The following is a 20,725-nucleotide window of genomic DNA, read 5'->3' as shown; positions in this document are numbered from 1 at the left end:
CTTTATACAGGACCTAAAATTAGAGCTGACACAGAGGCATTACAAAACAGCATCTTTGCACAACCACCTTAGACAAAGTAGCCTTAAATTCAGCAGAGACAACCACAGAAGGATCACTACTGTAGTGGGATCCTCTGATGGCATGTTGGGTTTTCTTTTTTTGCCACAAGCTACTGGTAAAGGAAAGGAAAATATCTGACATTCACACCCCACTGATCCCTGGCTGCTGTCTTAATTCCTTGGGACTGGTAGAAGCCAATGTAACATAAAGTAACCATCAGGCTGCTCTCATTTTATACACTGACCCAGTACAGGTTCACAAACATTTTCTTCTTATCCAGTGACACTCTGCAAATCACCTTGGCTATAACTGAGGATCAGGGTTGGAGTATGAAATATTTCACACCAATACAGGTGGCTGTTACAGGGCAAGGGAGGAAGGACTTTGACAGTGGAGTGTAGGGAAGCCTAAATGATCAGTGGCTTTGCTTTCCCTGTCCTATGGATAATATGAATATATTTCACCAACTTTCTTCAGTTCCACCACAGAATTTCAGTATATAATTGTAATAAAGTGCTAAGATGATTCAGGATGAACTTTGACTCAAGAGAAGAATGGATATCTGGGGAAAAACTGTACAAGACCACCAATTTTTCTCACTCTGAGAATTTGTCTTTAAGAATGGATATTTTTATATATGATGTAAGGGGAGGCATAAATACAGAACGTTGAGGTAAAGAAATGGAAAATTCTACCCCCTGGGTGAAATTGTTACTTTGCAGCTGAAAACAGGCTTACAGCTAAGTGACAGTTTACCACACTGCAATAAACCTCTAGTGGAAAAAGTTTTGGACTTTGGCAAACAACTTTTGGCTGGCAATAAGGATTTCTTCACACAGATCTCCTCTACAAGCCCTTTGCTTAGGACTTGATCCTGTACCCTTGAAGTGAATAGAACTATTGCTCCTAACTTTGGACAGGAACAGAATCAAACCCTAATGCTACTGAATCCAAATATTTTAATAAGGACTGCTTTTTAGGAATTTTACATCTAGCTTCTCTAGTAGTGAAGGCTGATGTGTTTATGCTGCAAATGCACCATTAAGAGCAAGCAAAGTTTTGCCACCACTGTTCCTGCTAGAAGGAAGTATGTGTTAGTGCGGCAAACTTGGTGGTTTCCTGAAAACATAGTCTTCTGAACAGCTCCTGTGTCTGTATAGACCTGGTAATATGTTCAAGAGCAGATCCACAGTCCTTTGAAATGATGGGTGCCATTAACACTTCAGGAAAAAAAATCTATTTTTGTCACATACGTAATCCAGAAAGCAAACCCCATGTGAATCCAGTGAAGTTTGAATTTGGATAGTGCTTTTTATGTGACAGCGTTTTAAGGACACAAATTTAAGTAAATCTATTTCCTCCATGCCACAGTTCTGTATGCTGGTGGTAGTATACCCATTTCCAAGCTGGGTAGTCTGTTGTGTGCAGCTATTTATGTAGAACGAAAGAGATAGTATTTCTGTATGTTCCAAGTGTGTGTTTAGCAATATCACTAAAATCTGTAACATGTTTGTTCATTCTCCCATCCCCTTTCCCCAGGGGATGAATTATGTTTGTAATTGAGTGGTTTGGTTTTGTTCCTGTGTGTTTTTGGTTTTTTAATGCATACACTTCAGTATTAGACACGAAAAGCTGAAAAAGTGTATCTTGTACTTGGAGGGGAAGATATTAAAGTTCATAAGGTTCCTTGTTCCTGTTGTGTGTTTTTCCATAGTCTTGGGCCAGCTCCTGTCTTACACAGATGAGATGAGTAAACTGGGGCACAAAGAGGTTCACTTAGCTATGTGATTGGAAAATAAGCTCAGTATTGCCAAGTTTTGAGTTTTACCCATTAAATACTTGCCACGTGGTTGAGTGCGTAAAGTAAAAGGAGAAAACCTGCCACTTCTGAAACAGAAGTCCTGCTTGTACATTCCTTCTGCAAGTCAAAAAGCATTTTACAGAAAATATAAAAATGTCTTTGAACGCTCCCCTGACATAATGCAGGTACAGATCATTTTATTGATTTCATTTCAGGTGGGAAAACTGAGGCAGAACAGTGCAAAGTACTGAGCTGCAAAGGCTACTTGTCCTTCACTACCCCTTGATCAGCTCTGACTGAATTTGGATTCTAGGTCTCTCTGCCATTTTAGTGATAGCAAAAATTAAAAGATTTTTTTTAAGTCACTGGTTGGTTTTGAGTGCTAACATGCCAGGAGCAACTGTACAGTGGCCTCATTTGTCTGTCAATAAAAATATATTTTAAAATTCTGTTCAAAAATATATTTTTTCAGATTGAGATTATTTGCTCCAGGAAGGCAGATGGATACATCAATTGCAAGCCAGAATCGGGTTTTAAAATTATTTGGCAGCTGTCATTATGATCTTCTTAATATTTTTTTTTTTTTTTTACTGTTAATTCATAATGTCTCTAATATTGATCCAGAAAGCAAAAGATCAGAAGTCACTTCAAGCTCCTGGTATTTTTTCCATACGCTAAGATCACCAGGGTGGGCACACCTGATTAGAACAGATATAACATGTATTGTACTGCCTCTCCAAACAGAAGATTCGGTGACAGAAATCCATGTTCTCCTACTGCACCAAAGCAGACTACAGGGAGCTCACAGAGCTCCCACCCATTTCCATGAGTACTCCCTGGATTATAGCAGAAAAGGTGCAGGGCATAGATCTAGAGATGTGTGAATTTGTCACTTCAGGGATTCTGGCAGTCCTGGGTAGCAGGCTAAGTAGGAAAAATATTACTATTCACTGGATACATCTACACGTGCACTTTGTTGCAAAGCTGACTAATTAGCTCTGTAGTAAAGTGTCACTATTTACACATGCACTGGTATTAGGGTGCAGTAAATTCATTAATTGTGGAGTAATTTACACTGCTGAAACACATATGTAAACAGTGACGGGATAGCTGAGGCATGAGGGTGCTAACATGCAGGGACTGTCTGTTGCCTACCACCGCACTTTAGCAGCCCTTCTGTTGCTGGACGCCACCCCCTGGAACCTGGGGCTGACTCCCCTGACTCTCTGCCAGCTTCTGCCAGCTCCGCTCTGGCTCAGACTGCTGCAGCATCTACACATGTGCCTGAGAAAGCAGCTGAATCCAGCACAAACTATGCCAGAGTTTATTGCGCCACATTAATAGTATGTGTACATGCACACACTGACTATGGAGATTGCTGCTCCTTTTAACAAAGTTCCTCCGGCAACTTATTTCATCATTAGTCATCTTTCTTCCAAATACTTGTTAGATGCCTCTTCTCTTAGTACCTTGGCACTACTAGCAAAACTAAAAATATATATTATCTCTAAAAATCCCTCCTTTAACTGCCAGTGAACTAAACCCTCTTACCTGTGGTGAGCCAAGATAAAGCTATATCTTGTGCCATCTCCTAAAAGAAGCCAGCACCAAGTTCTGATGGACTTGCTGAGCGAATGAGCTTCAGAGTGGAGGATCTTCTATTGGGAACACACCTCTCTGACTCTCTGACAGGGGCTCCCCTGCTGATTTTAAGTGCTGTGATGGGTCACAGAGTCAGTAGAAGTCTCAGAACGAGCATATCCTAAGACATTGAGATTTGACATTGCTCTCCTTCATACAGTGGTTAAATTAGCAGTTCAATTGCTTCAAGGCCATGCATTTCTGTCCCAGGCATTTGTTTTAGATGTTTACTTTGCTAAAAACAGCTACATGCAATCTGGGTAGCCCTCTGTTAACTGTGAAGAAAACATTCTCTAGTTTCTAATGGCGCCTGCCACTCAGGAAGCATAATAAATATCATAGCTCGATGGATAACTAGATGATTTCTAAAAACTAGGGATGCCTAGAGCTGTGTTGCAATACGTGAGCCCCAGGAAGACTTCTGACTCACTCACAAGGTGTCTCTCAACAGCATGCACTGAACCACCTTTGCAGTGATTCCAGCATATTCTTCTCTCTGGTCACCAATAGCCAGACTGGCTGGTGTGGAGTAAAGAAGAGACTGTGGGCCCCTACTACCTCTACCGTTATCCAGTCCTTGAAGACAGCTGTCATGTCTGGGGCTGGTAATGGTGCTCACCAACAAGTGATGATGCTGAATTAGTCTGTTAATAATTAATCCACTACTCAGGTTGAGGGATGGGCTACTCGTCATAAAGTCTCAGGGCAAGGCCCTGCTAGGGCCAGATCCTGGCTGTGCCCCTTGCTAGGGCTGGGGCTGGTGCCAGCCTGTGCAGCCCTCAGTACTTGGTGGGGATAGGTCCCAGGCTGAACCAATCGCAGTGCTTGCTGGAACCAGGTCCTGGGCTGCAGTGCACATGCTGTCTTCTGGGACTGGTCCCGGGCTGCAGCACTTCTGTGGCTTGCTTGTGCCAGTATCCCAAAGCAGTGGGTGCTGCATACCCTGAATCAGCCATGTAGGGCAGGGGACAGGGCCAGATGAGTTGGATGCTTTAAGGGCATGGTTTTACCAGTCTTGCTGTCAGTTTATGTAGTCCAGGGGTGGGCAATTATATCTGCTTGAGGGCCACTTAATGAGTTTTAGTGAGCTGTTGAGGGCAGCAAGGGTAGCCCCTCACATTGACAGGTGCCCTGGCCCCTGGTTGCCATCTTGAGATCGGAAGTGCTGACCTTTGCCACCAGAAGTCCCTCCCTTTGTCCCCAAAAGTACTCCTTTTGGGAAGGGGGTTTGCCATCTTGGAACCAGAAAAAAATATATACTAAAATTTAAACACCCACAATAACATATTTTAATTTTATTTCAAAAAATATTGTTGTCCTGCTTTGTGTGTGTTTGCATTGAGTATATAGAGGTGATTGCATAATAGCTCAAATGAAATCTTACTCTTGCATATTGTGGGAGGTGGGGAGGATGTGGGTGGGTGCGTATGGGGTTTGTGGGAGCTGTGGTTGTATGTGTGTAGGTGTGTATGTATATGGGGTGTGAGCAAGGGTGTGAGTGAATGTGTGTCAGGGGGTTGTGGAGGGGTGTGTGGGTGGGTGGATATGGGGTTTGTGGGGGGCTATGGGTGTATTTGTGTGGGTGTGTGTGTGTATGTGGGGTATGGGGGAGGGTGTGGGGGAGTGTGCATGCAAGGTGTGGGGAAGGGTCTGGGAGTGTGTATGTGGGGTGTGGGGGAGGATGTGGGGGTGTATGTGGGGTGGTGGGTGGGTGAGTGGGTATGGTGCGTTTGTGGAAGGTCAAGGTGTGGGGATATGTTGGTTGGTATGGGGTTTCTAGGTGGCTGTGGATGTGTGGGAGGGCCATGGGGGGGTGTATCTGGTGGGGTGTGTGTGGGGCCCCCCTACAAACATGACCCCCATTGCTCTCAGTCCCTGCTGCCAGTGGCAGCCACAAGCAGCTGGGGGTGTGGAGGGAGAGAGTAGCTGGGTGTGTGTGGGGGTGTGAGATGTGCATGAGGGGGTGTGGGCACATGTGTATGGTGGGGTGAGTGTGCGGGCCACCTTACAAATAAACCCCCCGTTGCGCACAGTCCTTGCTGCCAGTGGCAGCAACAGGCGGAGCACCCTAGTGGTCCATGGTCTCAGCAAGTCCCAGAACTTTACGTGGCCAGGCCTCTAGCTCCATTGTGCAGGGCTCACATGCCCAAACCCCACATCACTTGGGGGTGGCAGGAAGAGGAGCAGAGCCAGTCTGGCTCCATAGTGCAGAGCTCCCCACTGTTCTCCATCACCTGCACATAGCAGTGTATAGGGCTGGGCCACCAGCTTCCTCTTGCAGGGCTCCCCCCAGAGGCGCATGGCTCAGGCAGAGAACCTGGAATCTGCATGCAAACCCTGCACGATGAAACCAGGTGGACCCCACACCTCTGCAAGCCCAGGCTTTGTCCGCGTTCTGCCCCCGCCCTGGGTCCCCACTGGCCCTGGTCTCAGGGCACTGGTGCTGTCCCTGTGTTCCTGCCTGCTGCTGCCACCACTGCTGCCATCACTACCACTTCCACCCCCTGCCACCACCGCTATCCCCACTTCTTCACCCCATATGCTGCCACTGCTGCCTTTCTTCCTCCACTTCCCTACCTTCCTGCCCACCTGCTGCCCTCCCTCTACCCTCCTGCCAGCCTGTCACCAGCACTTCCCTGCCACCTGCCATCACCACTGCCACCACTTCCTCTGCCTGCCACTGCTGCCCTTCCCCTGCCTGCCACCGCATCCCTACCTGTGGGGCCAGGGTCAGGGCCATCCCACGGGCAAGGTTGGGAGCATAGCATATACTGCCCCTGCAGGAGTGAGCAGGGCTTAGCCCCATGTGAGTGCAGCAGGGGCAGCCCTGAGCCAGGCTGGATATTTTGAATCGGTAGTCACCCACTCATGGGCCAGATGAAATTGCTTGGTGGGCCGAATTCGGCCCGTGAGCCATATTTTGCCCACTCCTGATTTAGTCCAACTGAGTTTAGCATTCAGCAGGCTTCTGTCATGAGTAAGACTGAGAGAAGCAAGGGTTTTTTTTTTTAAATATCTTTTATTGGACTAAGTACATTGTTGGTTACTGTATAGTTTGGCTTCTTTTTTCTTCATGGTGTAGGTTTTCCATTCTAAAATGGTGAATTTTGATATCTTCCTTGTTGTAACAGGGTCATAGTGTTGTTATAGCTGTTATGCACCATGGAATGTGGTTTGTTTGGTAATAACTTTTACTGGAAAAGAGAAAGGTAAAATACAAGATATTAACAAACAAATCAGTATTTGTTTTGCATATTTCCTGGACCACCACAGTTACAACAACTATACAATGAGTAAGACTGGGACAACAGAGCCCAACCACACTAAAAAATACTTGGCTGCTGAGAAAATACACGCAAATGGGCCTGTTTGGTGGCAGATAATCTGAGCATTACCAGCACTGTCTATAAAGAGCTGCAACAGTGCTGTTTCCTTCTGGTTTGTTTGCAGCCACTTAATTATTACATAAGAATTGTCCTCCCTTCACTTCATGCACGCACAAACATGTTGTTAAATCTATTGTTGTGCTTTGTTAGGCATTGGTGATTTGCAGCAAAATGATACATTCACAAAGCAAAGCTACTTTATTGTCAATTTTGAAAGGCACTCCTGTCTGTCATTATCAAATATCCTAAGTACCCGTGTTCTGTAACATTCTATTGCTACTTAGATTACGAGTCACTGGGTAATTTAGCCCTGCAAGGGATATTGTAGGCTTTCTCCCCCTGTCTTTCCCAGAGTAAGGATGCCAGTGGGAGACCTTCATTAATATTCACTATAAAGCATATTTGTTTGCCCCCTTGGCCACTACATGAAACACACACAGATAGGGGGAAGGGCACAAGGGAGCTTCGGAACTGGTGTTTCTAAGACTCCTAGGGAAGAACCCCAAGCTGTTTCTGTCGGTCTAACAGGAATAGCAAACATTTACCCTTTCTAGATCCCCTTCTTTTTAGCTTTATAATCAGTTACCCATTTAAAAGAAGAAAGGACTCATTTTCACTGAGGAATAGGTACCAAAACAGCTCAGGGTGATAATGCTCTTCAGTAGACCAGTGTTAGAACTGGATCTGTGGGTATGTTAGACTGACCCACTTAGGGCTTTTTTCATTCAAAAACCTCACATTCTATCTTCTGTCCCATTGAGACTCTGCTACAACAGAGTCATACTTCATATTCATCTATAGGAACATCTGGCCCATGTCTAACATTTAATTTCCACACCATTAGAGTCAAACAATACGTGTACATCAGTAGATAATGTAATGCATTATCACGCAAGGCAGAGAGCAGCAATTTATTAGCCTAATTTAAAATAGCCTTCAGCAAAAAAGACTGCATCTTAATTCAAGGATCTGAAAGAAATGGCACATTTTTCTGTAAAATGCAAAGGTATAGACTGTGACATGCTTTTCTACTTTGCCGCATATATTACTTTTTCATCCCTTTCAAGATGAAATATCAGTCCTCTGTACAAAAAAAATAAGTTCAAAACCAAGGTACATCCATAATAATACAAAAGAAGAGATCACACTAAAGGAAGGAAAGAGAAAAGACTGACATGGAACACAAGCCAGAGTGACCTTTCCTTCACAGAGAAGTTGTGATTTGAATTTGAAGATTGTTCAAAAATTCCTTGCCTGCACTAGAACAAATCCATGCTTTTTAAGTGTATGTTGAGTATTTCCTTTTTCTTTATTCCAATTTAGGAGGTTTTCTATGAAGAAACAAAGTTATCAAAACAAATAAAGAATATCTGTCAGTCCACAAGCCATTTATGCACATTCCCCAAATGAAAGGCCTGCCTTTAGTTAGACAGACAAGTTTGCCCTATTTGTCTTAGAGGGATTTTTGCTTCCTGTGCTAAGGTTGAGTGCAGGTCTTCTGCTTCACCTAAATGCCACTGAAGCACTCTGAAGAAGAGTGAATCTTAAATTCTACTGGTTGAGAATTCATTGTGGACACCACTGGCCACAAAATTCAGATCTTGATTGCGCTTCCCCACTGTTCAGAGATGTCTGAATCTAAGGCCTTTATTCAGGCCCATCTCTCCCTAAAGTAATCAATATCCTTCCTGCCCAAAGCTACAGCCCCCGCCCCACTTTTACTTTATATTAGACATTGGACAAAAAACACAACACTTTTGGAGCAAAGACCAGAGCACAGGACTTTACCATCCCAGATGAGCTTAACGACTAACCTGCAAGAATTATACTTTGTTCTGTCTTTCAGGTCTAATACATCTTGAATTATTTACTGTATGATGGCAATGTTTCTAAAGGAGGGATGGAGTGTATTTTTTCCTCCCACCAAACCAATATGGTTAACAGCCTGATTTTAAGAACACTCTCCTTGTAGGCAGAAGAAACTGGTTTGAATCCTTTTATGCAATCATGAGAACTCAGCTTAGTCATCCACAACTTGGGTAAATATTCAGTCTGGCAAACTACTGTTTTAGAAGGATAAAGACACTATCACCATCTTTTCTGACTCTGCTTCCAAATGGACCACTGAGTTTGGAAGGGACCTTCATCAAGTTAATATATTAGACCTTCTCTGAGAACTTCTTACTGGATCAAAAACTCTTAAGGAGGCTTACAAAGAGGAATAGTTCCCAAAGTTGTTAGCTATGAGCTAGGTGCTGAGCTGAGGCATTTCTGTGCATGTCCAAAGTAGAACCTGTAGGCACCTAAGGAACTTCTAAGGTAAAAAAATACAACACTATTGGAGTTTGGGTATATCAAAATTTGGGTGAGAGCTGAAAATGCGATGCTGGAATAAATTCCAACAAAGTCCTTTTTTGTGGATCTGTGCCCACGTCTCTCAATGCAAAGAAGGCGCATCTACAAGTGTACATTTATTTTGCAGTAACCAAAATTACTGTGTAATATGGCACACATCTACACGTGCATGCCCATACTGCACGGTAAATATAGCGACTTATGCTGACTTGAGCATAAATTTGATATTATACAGGTATCAAATTTATACCTGCTTAGTTACTGCACAGTAACACATGTGTAGATGCCTTACTGTGCAGTAACGCCGTGTGTGTGGGCTGACTTGGGACTAACTTTAGTCCCAAGTCAGTCCACACACAGCTTTAATACACTTTAATGCCTGCACGTGTAGACGCCGGCCTATTCCTGCTTATTGTGCAGTACCTTACTGCACAGTAAATTTAAGCCTCCGTAAACGCACATGTAGGCATGCCCAGAGAGTAGCAAAGTTAGAAATTATTATTCCTTGTCTGACCATGCTCCAGCAATTATACAAAGGAAACGATAAACCAACGGGTCTTACAGGGATTGACATTTTTTAGCATGTAAGGCAAGGCAGCTCTAATTTATCACAAATAATTGTTCAATGGGGTGTGCAAAGTGGGCCCTAATTGATTCAGATTCAGATCCGACCCAAATCAGAGACAACGATTCGATTAGTTGATTCAGATCACTGTCCCTGATTTGATTCGGCCAAATCTGAATCTGAAGATTCAATGCTGATTCAGAGAATCAGTGATTCAGACATAGACACAGCTTTAAAAGTTTTTCTATATACCTTGAGGTAGCAGGCGCAGCTCGTGATTGCTGCGATGTTGGGGTGCATGGAGCATCCCACAGGAGTGCGGTGGGGGGGGCCCTCCATGTGCTCAGCAGTGAACCTGGAAGTGGACCAGAAATACTTCCGGTCCACTTCCGGGTCTGCTGGGGAGCGCACTGGACCCCTTCCCCCCTCCCTCCAATGCCTCCCCAGCTCAGCAATTGGCTGCAGGGGGACCTTGGGTGTCCCCCCCAGACCCAGGAGGCACCAGTTACTGAGCCGGGGGAGTGCAGGGGGGCTCCCTGCATGCTCCCCAGTGGACCCAGAAATGCTGCGGGTCCACTTCCGGGTCTGCTGCTGAGCACACTGGGGAGCCCCCCATGCTTCTGTGGGACACTCCACGTGCCCCAGCATCTTAGCATTCACAAGTTGCCTGCTACCTAGAGGTATGTAGACAAAACATTAAAGCTGTCTCTATGTCTGAATCTCCCCGAATAAGATTTGGAGGGTTCCGATTCGATTCAGAGAGATTAAAGGTTCCTCTGATTCAATTCGGATTTGGAGATTTGGCCACCAAATCAGAATCTGGCCGAATCTCCACCAAATCGAATCAGGGACCAAAGCTTCGCACAACCCTATTGTTCAACTCAGAATGCTGTCTCATAATAATGTGCAATGGCGCCAGGATGACTAGCTTTGGAGAATTATAAATGGGGGGAAAAAGAGTGAATATTAGTGATCATAAAGGGGATGGAGATGAACCATTTTCTGTGGCTGTATGGGACAGGACTCAGAGGAATAGCCTCAAATTTTAACAGAGAAAAGTTAGCTTGGAGATTAGAAAGAAATTCCTCACTGTGAGGGTGTTTTAAGCATTGGAACAGGCTCCCTAAAGAGGTGGCAGAATCTTCATCACTGAAAATGTTAAGAGCAGATTAGATAGACACTTGGCTAGTATGGTTTAGTCAGGGATGATCGTACCATAAGCAGGAGCCTGGACTAGATGACCCCTTGAGGTCTCTTCCAGCCCTACTTTCCTATGATCCTAGATACCCCCTACTGAAATATACTGAGATAAACAAATGGCCAAAGCAATCAGTTGATGCAAATCCATATGGGTTAGGGGCATGTCCTGCTCTTGGATGATCACACAACAGCAGAAATTTCTAAAGCACCAACTAAAATATACCAGAGATAAGGTTATATAGAGAAAAATGATACACCACCAATTATCTGGTAGTGAGTTGTTTCCTGGATATGTTTATGAGCAGAAATCAGTCAAGATACAAACTTTTGAAGTCAGATTACAGGAAACGTACAAAACCTTGTCATGTCTTCAAGAAGATGATCATGCGATTGCAAAAGGAACTCATTAAATGTGAGATACAGATCCAGTGGAGGGCTTTTTCTAGCAACAGTGTTATCAAGTGTATCTATAAATAGTGAAAGGCGTTGTGGAGAAAAGAATTTGAAATAAATATAACTCAAGTACTCTCCAAATCTGAAATAAAATGTGACAAACACAAACAAACAACAGTGATCCAATGTTGCAAGGGGCCCTGTCTCTCTCTTTTTTGAGGGCACCCAGAATCCAGTTGACAATTCCCTTCTGCTGACAAAAACAATGCTGGCCCACCTACTCATTAACCATAGAGGGCACAAAGAGAAGCAAACACAAGCAGGATCCATATGGTGGATTCACCATAGCAGCAAAACAGGCTACTGCTGGTCTGAAAAAAAGGAGAGCCGATGTGTTCAGAAAGACTTTGAGGTTCAGAGAGAATAGTTATTGACATGTGCCCAGTAAGAAACAGAATACTCTACTCAGCAGTTAAAAGTCATCCAGCCTGACCTTCATACTAGGTGTATGATTTATTTATTGGCTACTGTGGTTTGTGGTTGCTTTTTTATTGGTTTTATGTTTTATTTGCATTTTCACATACAAGGAAAGGAAGGAGTGAAGATGGAGCAGTAGCCATTCAAGTCATTAACTATAGATCCCTGCCGCAGGGGATGGGGAGATTTTTGTAAACTATGTCATCTAACTGTGGCCAGGAAAGAAAGACCACAACTCTTACCTGACCTTCTGTGTATCCTACCTTTATTACAGGGGGTAGAGAGATTTTCATGGCGGTCATTATCCTTGGCAGCAGGTAGCTTATACTTAGATACCTGCATCTCTCTAGGAATAAAGAAGACAAAGAAAAGGTGCTTGCATTAATGCTGCCTCAGGGCACCAGCAAGTTACGGGTTGGTGGGTTTTACAAGACTACTTACTATGCTATTCAATTAAAAAAAAAAAGAGCAGTTACCATAGCAACGCCCACATCTAATGGCTCTTATGCTACCTCTGAGATACAAAGCACCTTCTTACAGAGATACATTGACCAATACAGCATGTCGTGGGAAGTTTTATGCTTCTAGCAATGGTTTAAGGGGGAGAAATGTGTATTCCAATAACCAGACATATTTATTTCCCAGGGTTATAATATTAATTTATAACATTATTTTGGGTCTTTGATATCTAATTTCTTCTTTTTCTTTTTAGTAGCTTGCTTCCTTCTTTTAAAAAAATGGATGGATAATATGTTAATAAAGGAGGTTTACATTTGGGACCTATGTATAGGTACAGCTGATAGGTGCCCAGTATCTTGCTGTCTATCTGATATCTAGGAAATGCCACCATTTTATCACAGCTGAGCAGTCACAGCAGAGGGGAAGCCAGAGGCTAGCAGTAGTCTATGGAATACGTTCTGAATCTGGCAGCAAAAGATATTGCTTTTATTTCCTGAAAAGGAACTGATGGCAAAATTCTGATTTGTCTTGCAGCGGGTGAGGAAGGGAGGGTTAAGAGGGTGTTTGCTAAGAGCAAAAGAAGGTCAGGAAGTCTTTTTTCCCTCCTAGCTGATTAGTGTTACACCAGTACAGTAGATAGACAACACAAACCCTTCAAATAACGGTCAAACTTATGTGCCTGAAGGAAGTCCATTATCCTAAGGGGGTGATGGAGGGTTCCCCACACCTATGCCCCATCAACAGGCATGTTCAGTTGCTAGTGACAAGTGCCAAAAGGGCAAAACATTGTTCCTAGAGGTGCATTAAAAGGTGCTGCACTCCTACACAGGATCAAATTTTTTCCTTCCCTGTTGTATGTTCCTGAACCATTTGCCTCTGATCAGATAAGATTGTACCCTTTCCTATGCAGACCTCTGGGGGTTCTGACGGAGTTGTGCCTTGCAGAGCTTGTTATTTCTCACTGGGCAAACAGATTAGCTCAGGGACCCTCTGCTCAATTGCTCCTTCCCCCAATGCATGTGTATTTGTGTGTGTGTATACACACACACACACACACCCCCTTCTAGCCTGTCCTACACAAGTACAACTAAACTTGGCCATTAGCTTTCAGAAATGAAATGTATCCTTAATAACTTATGTTAGCTGGCAGAGGAGAAAATATGTTTGTCCTTCATCAATTGGAAATATTTTTAAAATGGTCAAGAAAAGTCTGCTAATTAAAAGACAGATGTATATTATAGATCCATCATAATCCATCATCATGATTATTGTTTAGATACGGACTATCTACATTTACATATTATATTACTGTATTGGAGTATTAGTAACACTACCCCATATCTCCACTGTTGGAAATACATAGCTGACTGTCGGTTTCATGTTATTTTTTCCATACAGATCATGCTCCTAATTTTTAATTACCCCAGAATTAAGACAATTGGGATAATATATAGTGAGGGAAATCAAGCATATGTTAAAAACATCTAAACAGTTTTACCTGGGAAAATGAACAGAAACATAAATTGCTTGTATTGCATATTTAACAATTCAACAAGCTAAATTTATCATTTGCATTAATGTATTCAAAAATATGAATTATTAAGTGATTCACACTGATGCAACAAAAGCCAGTTTGGAGAACCTGGTTTAGCCTGAAGTATTCTGCATCCTTATCTTCCCAGTCTATTCCAAACACTGCTAAGTATATAAAGGGGATTTTTTCTAATTGGAAAAATGTGTACAAAATACCTGCATGGAAGCACACATTTTCATGCTGCCTTTTTAGAAACTCTCAAAGAAAAGAAATTCAAATATTTGCTGCTAGTCAAGTCTTCCCTGTCTTTCCCCTTTTCTTTTCTATACCTTTTTGTACTCTGCACCCTTTTAATTTTTTTCCTTGCCTTTATTTCCCACCAATCGCTTTTTTATCACACAGTTCTTTAAATACAGTTTCATTGTTTAGAGGTCAAGGAAATGACCCACTACTATAAAGAATATAGCGCACATGCAGTGCTGTAAGATCAGTCGGTGGAGCAGAGAAGGCCGTATGTAGCTAGCCCAGTAGCACAACAGCCCTGGAATACAGAATTGCTGGACAGTTGGTCTAAGAAGACCCTTACTGAACAGGGCAGTAGATCTATGCGTATGGTTTTTTTCACTTGTATTGCGTTATGGTGTCAGGGGGGAAGGCTAGAGAGCACACAGAACAGACGTGTTATAAAATAAGGGCCTGATCCAGCAAAACCCTGTTGGCAGGCATACTACTTAGTCCCCTTGACTTGCATATGTAAAGATTTCTCATAAAGGATTAAATAATTTGGGCCTGAGTTTACATCACTTAGAATACTGTCGGGGTGGTGAGAAGAGAATACTGAGTGCTGAGATCTGAATCCAGCTCAGGTAGCTGGCTTTACACCAGCTGCCTGCAAAAAGAGCCAGCATTGCCCTCTGTAGGGAAGGCAGGGAGATGATCAGGTTTGGGGTGAGGGGAATACAGGCTGATATTGGGGGCTGAGACCTGGGAAGCCATATATTCCTCTCCTGCTGAGGGAAGAATGCCCTCCCCACTGCTCCATGCTCCCATTGTGTTAACCCCCTCCCAGCAGCCAAGTCTCCTTGCACCTCAGGTTACCAGAGCATGATGCTGCTGGGAGAGGGGAAAGCATGTTCCTGCTGCGTTAACCCCTTCCCAGCAGCCAAAGCTCCACATTCCTGCAGCACAGCATCCAGGAGGAAGTTAGCATGGCAGGAGCATGATTTCCCCCCTTTCCTGCAGCACTACAGTCCTGACCATGCTACTGGTGGGAGGGCTGCCACCCAACCAGACCCTGCTCCCACTATATGGTAACTCCCAGCTGGTAGTATTCCTGCTTCTTCTCCCCAAGACAGGAACTCAGGGGCCTAGGGAAGGGAAGCCATATCCCCCATGCCTCCATGTTTCCACAACCCCCTCCTTGCATCAGGGGGGGCCTGCCTTCCCCCTGGCACTACCTGCCACCCCTGGGGAGTGACAGTGGCTAAAAGCAGTGCATCCTAGGATGCTGGATGACTGCAAACTGATCACTTTATGTCTGTGGAGCAGACTAATAATCACCCAGGTTGAGGTCTATAGAACAGCTAAAAGATCATGCTCACCTGAAGTGGTGCAACTTTAAGACACTGTGGGAGCACTCAAATGAGCATGCATGTGCATTTCCCCATGGACAAATAGCAGCAGCTCATAGTTGTGCTGCTGCTACTTGTCCCTGGGGAACGCCTGTGCACATGCACTCTGGTACGTGGCAAGTTACCCCAAGCACAAATGATCCCAGCAGGATGCAGGGCCTGTGTGGGCCCCCCCCTCCCCGTCCAAGGCACACTTATGCTGGGAATTGAAAGTCCCAGCACACCGGACGCAGCAGGAGGGGTGGCAGCCAGAACTTCAGGCCGGAACAAGCAAAGAGACGTCCAACCAGGATGGTAGGCTAAACTTCAAACGTGGCAGCCATGGCCTCTCTGCCTGGCTTTGCAGGGTCCTCCAAAGCACGGGGCCCAGGGTGGTTGCCCTGATTCACCCACCCTAGGCAGGGCCCTGACCCCAGGTGGGGTAGGGGAGGCTGGGGCCAGCACCTGGGCTGGCCTCAGCAGCCTTACCTAGGGTCCTGGGGGCCTCCTGGAGCTCCCATGGGTGTGATCCAGCAGCGGGAGCCTGGCCAGCAGCCAGAGCATGGCTTCAATTGGCCAGGCTCCAGTTTCAAGTGGCACACGCTGCTGCCATGTGTGCTGCCCCTCTTTTTTCAAGCGTGGGTTTTTCTGACACCGGATCTCCCATTGTCAACACCCCCCTCCACTCCTCACACTGCAAATTAGCAGGACAGGGAACATCTGCACATGCAGTGTGTGGTGTGCAGCGCCACAGACAGGTCTGCAGTGCCACGTACTGCACATGCATGCTCATCTTAGAGGATACTTAGCCCAGTTTAACACCCTTTAATGCATGGGCACTCCCATTTTAAGGGCCTTTAGAATGGTTTAAAGGTAACGTGTAACAGTATCCCGAGTCAGGGCACAAGTTGACCTGTTTCTACTTCTAATTCACCTATGAGCAGAAATGGGATATTTAGTACAGCAGGTGTTTCCACAATACCAATCTCACATCACTGAAAACACGTGAGGCAGCACCCCTTGGGCAAACAGGCCAATGCTGCTGTCAGAGCATTGTCTGTGAGGGGTCAGCAGCTTTACAACACACTCCCACTCAGCTTGGCCAAATTTCACATTTGCTTTTGCGTAACCAGTAATCCCTGGGTGAAGGATAAAGGTCTCTCAAGGATTACAAATGTCTCAGAGAGAGAAAGCAAAGTGCAGGAAGTAAAGGTCAGTTTTCAACATGGACGAATGGCAACAGTGGGAAGCTCAATGGTGAGCACTGCAGAAGGCAGTCTGGGTGTGATTTAGCAACTGGGCAGTCAGTTGGCGTTTTTGAAAGCATTGAGTGACCCCTGTGTGCTCAGCTGGCTGCAAAACTAAACCAAGAGGCACAAGTGAAAGTCATAGAGATGCCAGCCACTGCTTGCTAATACTGAGCACAGCACATATCTAGGAGCATCACTCCAAACTGATTAAAAAAAGGCTTCCAAATACATAGACTTGTATGTGTGTGGGAGAGGGATAAAGAGATGTAAAGACTCCAACCAGCTTGCAGTGAAAGAGAATATGTGGTAATTAAAGTTAGGGCTCCAATAGAAAGGCAGAACAAATTACTCTTTGAATGCTCCCTTTCATGTGACCTGCCCAAGGTCAAACAAGTCAGTGGCAGAGCTAGGATTGCCATTCAGCATCCCTAATACCATGCTTTAACCACTAAGATCCCAACTTTCAAAAGGCAGCTTCAGCTGACTTCAGTGAGAGGGATGGGTACTCAGCAGCACCTTTAGAAAACCAAGTCTTAGATGAAGCTTTATCTCATTTATAAAGGCCAGCGTTACGGTGTATGTTGTTACAACACCCTTGGCCATAAAAGAGTTCTGAGACTTACTTCTGGATTCACATGCAAATCTCTGCTTTCTTACACTGAATGTGTATTTGCTCCATATGATTTTAGATTTATTCTGATTCACTCTTTGTGTTTCTCTTTTGCATTTGCAACAGAAAGAGTACCCAGAAAAATCTCTCTCGTATTATTTCTGCAAAAATTAATTTAAAAGACAAGACATTTTACTGCTCTGGGAAAAGTGACACCGAAGGACTTATGTGTAATTATGGCTATGTGTTATGCACTCTTTTTCTCTTCCCCTCCACCTCCCTCCCCCTCTCCCTCACTACTGAGCTGTGGTAATGAAGACACAAAAGGGCACATGGCATTTATCCAGCATAAGAAACAAAGGTCAGCATATAAATTGGCAATGAATCAATAGGAGCACACAGGAGCACAGCAACACAGGAACTGCTTTGCTTGCTAAGACCAGTGTCCAATATCCTGCCACCCACAGTGGCCAATACCAAATGCTTCAGATTAGGATCAAGAAACCCTGCGGTGAACAGGACTTCCTTTCTAACTTCTGATGGTTAGAAGTTGTCTTAATCCCTAAAGTAAAAATATTTATATCTTTTTCAAAATTCTTCTAGGTTTCTTTTTCATTTACTATTATTGCAGGATATTCTTGCCATCCATGCAAAAGTTTGATCCTTGTCCTGAATCTTGTTACGCTTTTTGGCCTCAAAAATCCTGTAGCAATGAGTTCCACAGGCTAATTGTGTGGTATGAAAAAGTCTTGTTTTTCAAAATGTCCCTTTTCCATTATATTTAATAGGCCACTCTGTCCTATTATTATGATGAGAACAGAAGTCCCCAATCTAGATACCATTAGTTTTTTTGCCTCTTGTTATTATGTCCCCTTTATTCATCTCTCCTGCCCGGCAGACAATTCCAGTCTCTTCAGCCTCTCTGAGGGTCCTTCCATTGAATTCTGACCTCACTTCTTGATTCTGCTCTCTCCTTTTTTGAGATGAGGTTATCAGAAATCAATGTAGTATAGACTACGTGCTACAGACGACAAAAAATGATGTAGAGCAGCAGCACTCAAACTGGCCCATGGTGCCATGTTACCTGGCCTGTGGGGCTCCCCACAGCTCCAGAAATTTGTCAGTAGAGCAACAGTGGTAATGCTCCCCTGCTGGCAAATGTCCAGACACATGGGGAGCCATGGGCTCTTCATGTTGAATCGGATACCTGACCTCAGCATGCAGGGCCAGTGGGGCAGGAAGGAAGATATTCTGGGTTTTGGTCCTTGCTCTGTCCTCTAATAGTACATCTGTGTTTCACATCTAAAGGGAAATGGATCTACAAGAACAGGCTACCTTTTGCCCCTTTGGGAGCGGAGGCTAGAATCCAGGCTCCCCCTTTTTCAGAGTAGTGTTCACCTCCCTGAGCCATACTCCATTTAGCTTTCTCTTTTTCGGATCCCACATATCTTCTCCTCGAGGCTGCCCGGTGAACCAGCTTCAACGGAAGTGGAGAGTACCTTGGCTATGCCTTGGCCATGGCCGAGTAAGTAGGCCACTGTGGTTAGAGGTTGTCACCAGAGTATGGGATTTCCCACTCCCTGAGCACTTTCCCTAACCATAAGGCTAAAGGGTGTCACAACCCAAAGTTGTGGTTTTTTGTTTGTGTGTGCTTCGGCACTGCTAAATTATTTTCCCGCCGACTGTAGCTTTCTTTTCATGATAGAGTTCTCTGCTGCGAGAGAGAACTCTGGTGCAACGGGGGATTTCCCGCCAAATTACAGCTTCTTTGCAGGGTGCATTTCTTTGCATACTAGTGATGCACGTTGCAAAGGAGTTCCCGCCATTTGTATTTGGATTCGCGCCACATTATTGGCCAGTTCCAAATGTAGGCACACGTGGCGGCTAGCTATTGGCTTGCTAGCCATATAAAAGGCTTGGGTAGTTTCCGCCCAAGTCGGAGAGAGAGAGGAAGAGAGAGAGAGAGAAAACTGGAAAGAGAGATAGAACTCGCCAGGAGGAGGAGACTTCATACTGTGTGAAGATCTCCAAACGCTGCGGACCCTTGCGGACCCAACGCGCCTCTCTCAAGCTTAATAACCGAACCCGTGGAGCTTTCGCTTCTACCCTCTCCCCATCGCCGATCGCAATCCAAGACATATCCCTTTCCTGTAAACCCAATTTTTGAACCCACGGAGCCTAAACAACTCCGTGGGAGCAACCGAACTTGTCGTAGTCCTCTAGCAAGGATTTAAGCGGGAGCTGCGCCTGGAAACCTGTCCAGCCTACACCACTACCATCTTTGGGTGTAAGTAAACAATTTTTTCAATCAACCACTATGCGTTTGTGACTAATTCTAGCTCGCCACCCATTTTCTCCGACCCCGCGTGCCCGGGCTGCTGGCCACAGCCCGCGTGCGCAAAAGACGGGCCACGGATCGCCCCCTCCGACTCGCACTTGGCGGCAGGATCGGGGCCCAGCCCGCACAAAGGGATGGGGGGAGATTTCATTCCTGTCCATATGTTACAGCTTACACAGAATTGCATACCTTCCCAGGTGGAGTAGGCTTTAAAATGCCCATAAGTGGCCTGTAAGAGCACTGATACAACCCAAGTTAGCTGCAGAAATGGGTCTTAGCTACATAAGGCAGAGTTGGATTTGGACCAGTAGAGTCCACAAGACCATCCAGTTCAGCCTCTCCCACAGACCACTGCTAAGATGCTCCCCCTGGCACATCGGAACAAGTTTAGGATTGTAAGTATAAAAAACAAAACAAAACAAAACACAGAGCCTGAAAAAAAAGACACACCAGTTTCTTGGCCAACAGCATGCAAGAGAGTGATGTGAGCACCTCTAGCTCCACAGTGTGAATGACTGCATACTCAGTTACAACAGGGAGGATTAGGACCAACCTTTTGTAGAAGCTTAGAGCAATGCTTTGACTCATTTCCCTGGAATAGTATTGACACACTATGACGATTCTTCCACCAAAGCCTGCCCTCAGGGCCAGGGAAGTCAAGAAGCCCTATATTCCCAGATATTCCCTCACATGCTGGCAACCAGATACCCCACAGCTCTGCTGGATGCAGCCTAACTGGCTCCAGGATCTCTCTCTTTGCATATATCTGAGGAGAATAGCTGCAAGTAAAGCTGCAGCAGGAGCAGTGGCCTCCGACTTCTTAGAGATGACTTGCTCCTTCCGACTGAAATCAGTTCTCCAGTGGTGAGTCAAGGGGGTGTGCTTGCCCATTTTTTCCATGTTGTTTCAAATTAAATTAAAAACAAAGCTGTCAATAATTAACAAAGCATGAGATATTTGCAAAGCCAGATTTGCCTAGCTGCTGCTTTTGCAAATCACAATGGAGTCTCTGCCAAAATTAGTATTCCCCCTCTCAGTGGTGCCC

General features: G+C 44.8%; 1 long non-coding RNA gene across 1 annotated transcript; it reads right to left on the bottom strand.

Moving 5' to 3' along the window:
• Positions 1-6,502: 6,502 nt before the first annotated feature.
• Positions 6,503-20,544, bottom strand: LOC109283820 (uncharacterized). The gene is made up of 2 exons (XR_009460827.1): positions 20,234-20,544; positions 6,503-6,697 (listed from the first exon to the last, which is right to left on the bottom strand). It is a non-coding gene; the product is annotated as an uncharacterized LOC109283820 (long non-coding RNA).
• Positions 20,545-20,725: the final 181 nt, after the last annotated feature.

This window comes from Alligator mississippiensis, chromosome 3 (genome assembly GCF_030867095.1).
Source record: "Alligator mississippiensis isolate rAllMis1 chromosome 3, rAllMis1, whole genome shotgun sequence".
In the NCBI taxonomy this organism is placed as follows: Eukaryota; Metazoa; Chordata; order Crocodylia; family Alligatoridae; genus Alligator; species Alligator mississippiensis.
Note: the sequence above shows the minus strand (reverse complement) of the source record. Positions and strands in the feature narration are given on the sequence as shown.